The sequence below is a fragment of the Serinus canaria genome, chromosome Z (assembly GCF_022539315.1).
Source record: "Serinus canaria isolate serCan28SL12 chromosome Z, serCan2020, whole genome shotgun sequence".
NCBI classification, from domain to species: Eukaryota; Metazoa; Chordata; class Aves; order Passeriformes; family Fringillidae; genus Serinus; species Serinus canaria.
Genome location: NC_066343.1, coordinates 4,560,861 through 4,566,757, shown reverse-complemented (window position 1 = coordinate 4,566,757; position 5,897 = coordinate 4,560,861). Strand labels below are relative to the sequence as shown.

The following is a 5,897-nucleotide window of genomic DNA, read 5'->3' as shown; positions in this document are numbered from 1 at the left end:
GTGGATCTGAGGAAGGGCGTCAGTATCGTAATGATTAGAGTAATATTAAAACGACTTTTCTGGTTAACTTTGACCAATGTATGTTTTTCTTCCTAGCCTTGACTGCATTTTGCACAATAGTTCAGAAAACAAAATTTGGTACATATGTAGGAAAATTGTAATTAAAAAAAGAAACCCAAAAACCCCACACAACCAAAGCAGATTGTGATCGGATTCCACACATTTCAAACATAGAAGTTTGGTACATTTTAACCTAACTTTTTTCCTTGATCTTGAAATAGCAAACTATTAGACTTAGTGATACGGAAGTGACAAACTCCGATCAGGTTAGATGGGCTTTGGCAGTTGTAGACTCTAACTTCGATAATCTGAGGTGTCTCATAACACCTACTTGGTTGATAGATTTGTTAGTGGGTTTTATTGACGATGGATGGTAAAATTAAGGCAGGAAGAAATTCAGAAAAAAATTCAGTGTAATATGAATATTATACAGCCATTTTAAACAGAAGCATTTCTTTTAGATTTGAAGACAGAACACAAATATACATAAGTGTAGTAAGTAAACAAATTGGACAAACCTCTACAGAACAGTCTGACTCCTCTCACAGGTATACTTGCTCTTGGTGTTACTTGGCATAATTTTGTAAGCTTAGCAGTGATCAGAAGGTCACAAGCCCCCTGAATTTCCACACAGTAAAGGTTAGTTCTCTATATAAAATATTTTTCTAGGTGTGTATTTTTAACAGGTTGTTTCTCTTCAGCACCGTATTGTGTAAAAAATGTTTTAGTTTAAAATAAAGCTTGATTAACACTTCAGGCTAGAGATATTTCTTCTGGTTTTGGGTATCCTACCTGCATATTTTAAATACTTTATAATGATAATTCTGATAATGATTTTCACACCTTTCTGAAAATACAGTTTTTAGGTTGGTATTATTCTTTGGTGTTTATGGCTTGTGTATTTCATTACATTAATAAGTTTGATAAGGATACTGTTAATTTCACAGTGTTTTTATGAAAGTTTAAAGTATCATATTGCCGTTGGCCTGAGAAGAAAGAGTATTTTAATTCAGAGTACACTTTTGCAACTAGAGTTGGAAAACTAACTCCTTAAATATTATGCAACTTAGTCTATAGAAACAGCTTTTGTATCTCTGAGCTTGCCTACCTTGACAGAATTTCTACTCAAAACCTATGTGGAAACTTAGTTAGTTGAAGGTGAATATTTGGTATTTTAGTTTTCCTTCTGCATTCAAATTTTTAGTGTTTGTGCCTCTCTTTTGTACTTTTTATTTTCATTTTCACACTGCAATATTGCTGATCTGTAAACCTGAAAGCTTTTGTGAATAATTATTAATATAGTCGTAGTCCAAAATTGAGTATGTGTTTATGAGCTCTTAGACTCTAATAAGTTTGAAACGAAAGTGCTGTCATTCACTTTATGCATAGAAAGCATCAGGGTTCTGATTTAAATTACTTAGCTCTCACTTTTTAAATAAAAACTTACTAAAATGTCAGGGGAATTCAAATAATGCAGGGGAGAATTTGTAAAAGTAGTTGACAGTTTCTGAAACTGCACTGCCTGAGATTTTTAAAAAGAATTTGTTAGCCACCTGCCCCACACAGTTCTGTGCAAGTGATACTGTGTATGTTGCAATACAGACTGGAAAGTCATCATTTCTGCACTTGTCAATTGTTGTTAATGCTGTGCAGTACAAAACTTGCAGTTTACAAGAATTGGCAACTACTTTTAGTGTGGCTTTCTTCCAGTTTCAGTATAATCAATCCTTTTGTTCCTGTGTCACCATGTAATTTAATTGGTTTTGGTCTCAAGTAATGGGAATTTTTGTTCTTTAATATTTTCTGAAGACACTCTTTCCCAGTGAGGAAATTCACATTAGTAGTATTCTACAGGCAAGGAGCCATCTTACTGCTATGAAATGTCTACACCTTTCGTCCTCTCTTAATTATTATAGGTTTTAAATAATGCAGGGGTTTTGTCGCAGGAAGATGTTGCTTGGTGCAACAGATTGTAGTTCAGGAGAGGTCTGTGTGGTGACAAATAGAAAAATGTACTCTTTAAATGCGAAGTATGGTGATTTTATATACTTCTCTATTTTGGGAAATGTGGGGAAAGCATAATTTTTCAGTATTTAAAAAGGTGTAGAGATGATACTCACTACTGGTTTTCTTTCTTCTGTTGCAAATCCAACAGACAAGTAATTAATATTTTCAAGAGTCACACTGTAGAGGCCCATGGAAGTTGACTTCGTCACGGTATGGATTGCAGTGGTGCTTTGACCCCCCCCCACAGAGGCTGCACTTTGGTATCTTAGGAATACCAGAAGAATTACTTCAGTTTATTTGTTAAAAATACTTCTGTTCAGTTTCTATTACAGCTGAGACAGTAAATAGAAGTAAAATAGTTAAAAATTTTAATTGTATGTTAGGAAAAATGCAAACACAGTATAATATAGAGATGCATTATTTTGTATTTGTGTCAGTATACACTGTTTTTATATAACAGAAGAAAATACATGGTAATGACCTAAGGAATGACTTAATTCATTCCTCTTCCTAGATGTATCATGTCCATAGAAACATGAACAGCTTGGCCATTTTTGATAACTGTGACATGTTTATAAACAGGCAGTGCACTTTCTCATAGACATTTAAAAAACAGTTAAAATTGTGATGCCGTATTAAATTAGTAGATGAGGATGTGTTTGTTTCTCCAAGGTTTTTTGAGATACTATCTAGTTAGATAGGTTGGAGCATTGTGCTCATAATGCCAAGGTTGTGGGTTTGCTCCCCATATGACCCATTCATTTAAGAGCTGCACTTGCTGATCCTTGAGGGTCCCTTCCAGCTCAGAATAGTATGTGATTCTTAAGCTTTCCTCTCTTGAATACAAAATTTGGATGCAGAAAAGAAGAAATAGAATGTTGTTTAAATACTATAAAATGCTTTCTTTATCCTCCGTGTATCATCCCTCTGAGTTGCTGTTAAGTAGCTAAATACATTCTTTTGAATACCAGTTTCTAAGTGTGCATGAAAATTGTATACTATTACAAGAAGAAAAAGCAGTGAGCCATTTTTGGATGCAAAGTCTAGTAATTGCGCAAGTTTTACACCTTTTTTTCTGTGCAAAAGTTGTAAGCTGAAAAAATGTGTGGAATTATGGAAGCTGTTACATAATTTTTTGCAAGAACATTAAAAAAGGGCAGAAGTAAATCAGGATATAGTAAAGAATCATAAAGTAGTAGTTAATATGTAATAGCTGAGTAACTTCCTAGTTTCAGTTTCTCATATAAAAAGTTTCTTTTTATTATTTTCTGCTGCTGGTATACACATTAATATTTTGTTAACTTCTTGTTTATTTACCTCTTTTCAAAGCCAGAAGAAGAATTCCGTCAGTATAACTCATTCCTGTACTGGAGAGCACCACTGCCTGCTATTGATTTGTCTGATATTCAGAACCTAGATGAAGAGACTCCATCGGGTGCTAAAACTGCTGCAAGGACTGATACCGCAGAGACTGAAATGGAAACCTGATCAGTTGTTTCATAGCTGTGCATCTGTTTCCACTGAGAAACAAGGGGTTGTTCCTTGGGTGAATAATAAGCATGCTTATGCAGTCTTGGAGAAACTGTTGTGGCAGTCTTTAAAAGCAAATCGGAGTTGCCTTAGTGAATGGGATAAACGGTATTGGGTACTTAACAGGAAGATGTCTGAAGGTGTGAGTAAGGAGGAGCCAACAGTGTCTGACTGGAATACTTGAAGACATGGAGGCGGACTAAAAGAAGAATACCGGAAATTAAACTTTGGGATGCAATTAAAAGAAATGGGGATATGTTACCTGTCAAAGGAAATGCAAAATTATTTTGTCTGTCCTGAACAAAAAATGTGTGGTACCTGAAAGTGAAGTATTTAACATGTGAGTTTATAATAAAGCACACAAACTCTAGTGATTTCTAATGGGTTGGGTTTTTTTCCTGTATAATAGCTAAACCAAAAAGTAAGAGTCCATCAAAATTGGACAAAACATTCCCTTTTCTATGCAAACCAAAAACCAAGTGTGGCAGAGAAGGGGAAGGAAAAGGCGCTACTTTCTGCTGAAAACTGTTGCTGTTCTGAAAGGTTTTACATTCTCATTCTGAAAAGGTTTTTTCTTCTTCTCTTTTTTTGCGTTATGGACAGCAGTGAGCACCCATTTTTTATGGTTTTGGTTCATTCTAAAGTTACTGCTATTCTTAGTCTTTGTGATGTTGCTCTGAACCAGTTGATAGCATCTGAATGACAGGTTTAGGCAGATGTGTCAAGAAAAGCTAGTGCAATATAAAATGACCACACACACTCTTTCAAACTATATTGAAGGAGGTGTGGTTTTTGTAGAGACTGTGAATCTTGCAGAAAGTTTTTGCAGATGTTCATTCAAATAGTGTTTTTTTGCTGTGAAATATAAACTTAATGTTTGTGATTTGCAATTTATTTACAACTGAAGTACAATTAGAAAGATGTTTTTAATAATAGACTGAAGTGGTATGGGAAGACTTAGATTTGGGAATATGATTTGTCTTTAAGGATAGGAAACGTATTTTTTCTGTAATCACTATGGAAAAAGGCAACTTTTGAATTTATTTTTAATTTTAAAAATTGAAGTATAATTAGCAAGATGTTTTTAATAATAGACAAGTGGTATGGGAAGACTTAGATTTTGGAATATGATTTGTCTTTAAGGGTAGGAAAATTGTATTTTTTCTGTAATCACTATGGAAAAAGGCAACTTTTGAATTTTATTTTTTTTAATGATGTGTTTGTTAAAGGACAATAAAGTTTTGCCTGTGTGTGTGTTAAAACTTTGGCACTATTACTATGTGAAGTTCTTGACTTTATTTCATATAAAGATTGCTGCTTCTGTATCTTTGCTGTTTTACTAGGTCTTTTTGCTTAAAATAGTGAGCTTGTCAGCTTCCTTGGTAAACACTTGGAAACTTTTTCTGGAATTTGTGCTGCTTAGGTATCTGTATTTGTTGCTTATTCATTTAGCTTGTTAAGATCTCTGAATACCTTCTGAAGAAAGGAGGTGGCTTAGGGATTTAAGCAGGTAATGGTGCCTCTTTGGATATCCTACCTTCTGTCAGATTAGCTGGATACATATTTGGACAATATGTATTTCTCTCGGACAGTTTTTAACATTTTATTTAAGTCCAAATACACCATTTTGTCTTAGGAGGTACTTAAAAGTTTTTTTAGAAAACAAACTTCTTTTCTGAAAAGAAGGCTATAAAACTGCTATTTCATGTTTACTATAACCAAAATAAATTAGTGAAAAAAAATAGATGTATTAATTTGTTGAGGTGTTTGAATTGGTTGTATGATCAGGGGTTTTTGACCCTATATAATACATGCGTTCCTGTATTTGTGAGTTTTATAATATTTCAGATTATCCAGTGTTCTCAGGATCCAGTATTTTGCATTATTAGCTAGTATCTTTGCAACACCCTGCTCATTTTAAATCTCCTTGGTGCTTCACTCATGGTAGGTACATTGTAGCAATGGCCTGCATTTTATTATTAAAAGCTGTCATTCCGCTCCTTTCGTGGAACAGAAGATGTTTTATTATGGTCTTTCCAATACATGTTTGATCTATCCCATAACCAGATAAATAAATCCTTTGCAACAAATTAAGTTTGCAGTGTGCTGTAAGCCATATGTTTACTTCATTTGCAATTGTGCTGTAGGCAAACACTTTCCTCATAGTTTTTTCCAGTTGTGGACTCTGTTATGGGCTGGAATGTTATGGCTACTTTTAGAATGTTTCCTGAGCTGATTCATTTTTTCCGTTCATCTCTTTGCAAATAGAGGTAAATTTAAAAGCCTTGGAAAACTATTTG

The 5,897-nt window shown here is 34.1% G+C and overlaps 1 non-coding gene across 1 annotated transcript; it reads left to right on the top strand.

Moving 5' to 3' along the window:
* The first annotated feature begins 6 nt into the window (after positions 1 to 6).
* Positions 7 to 5,341, top strand: LOC108962878 (uncharacterized). Its single transcript, XR_007780437.1, has 2 exons — positions 7 to 2,277; positions 3,397 to 5,341. It is a non-coding gene; the product is annotated as an uncharacterized LOC108962878 (transcript).
* The last annotated feature ends 556 nt before the right edge of the window (positions 5,342 to 5,897 follow it).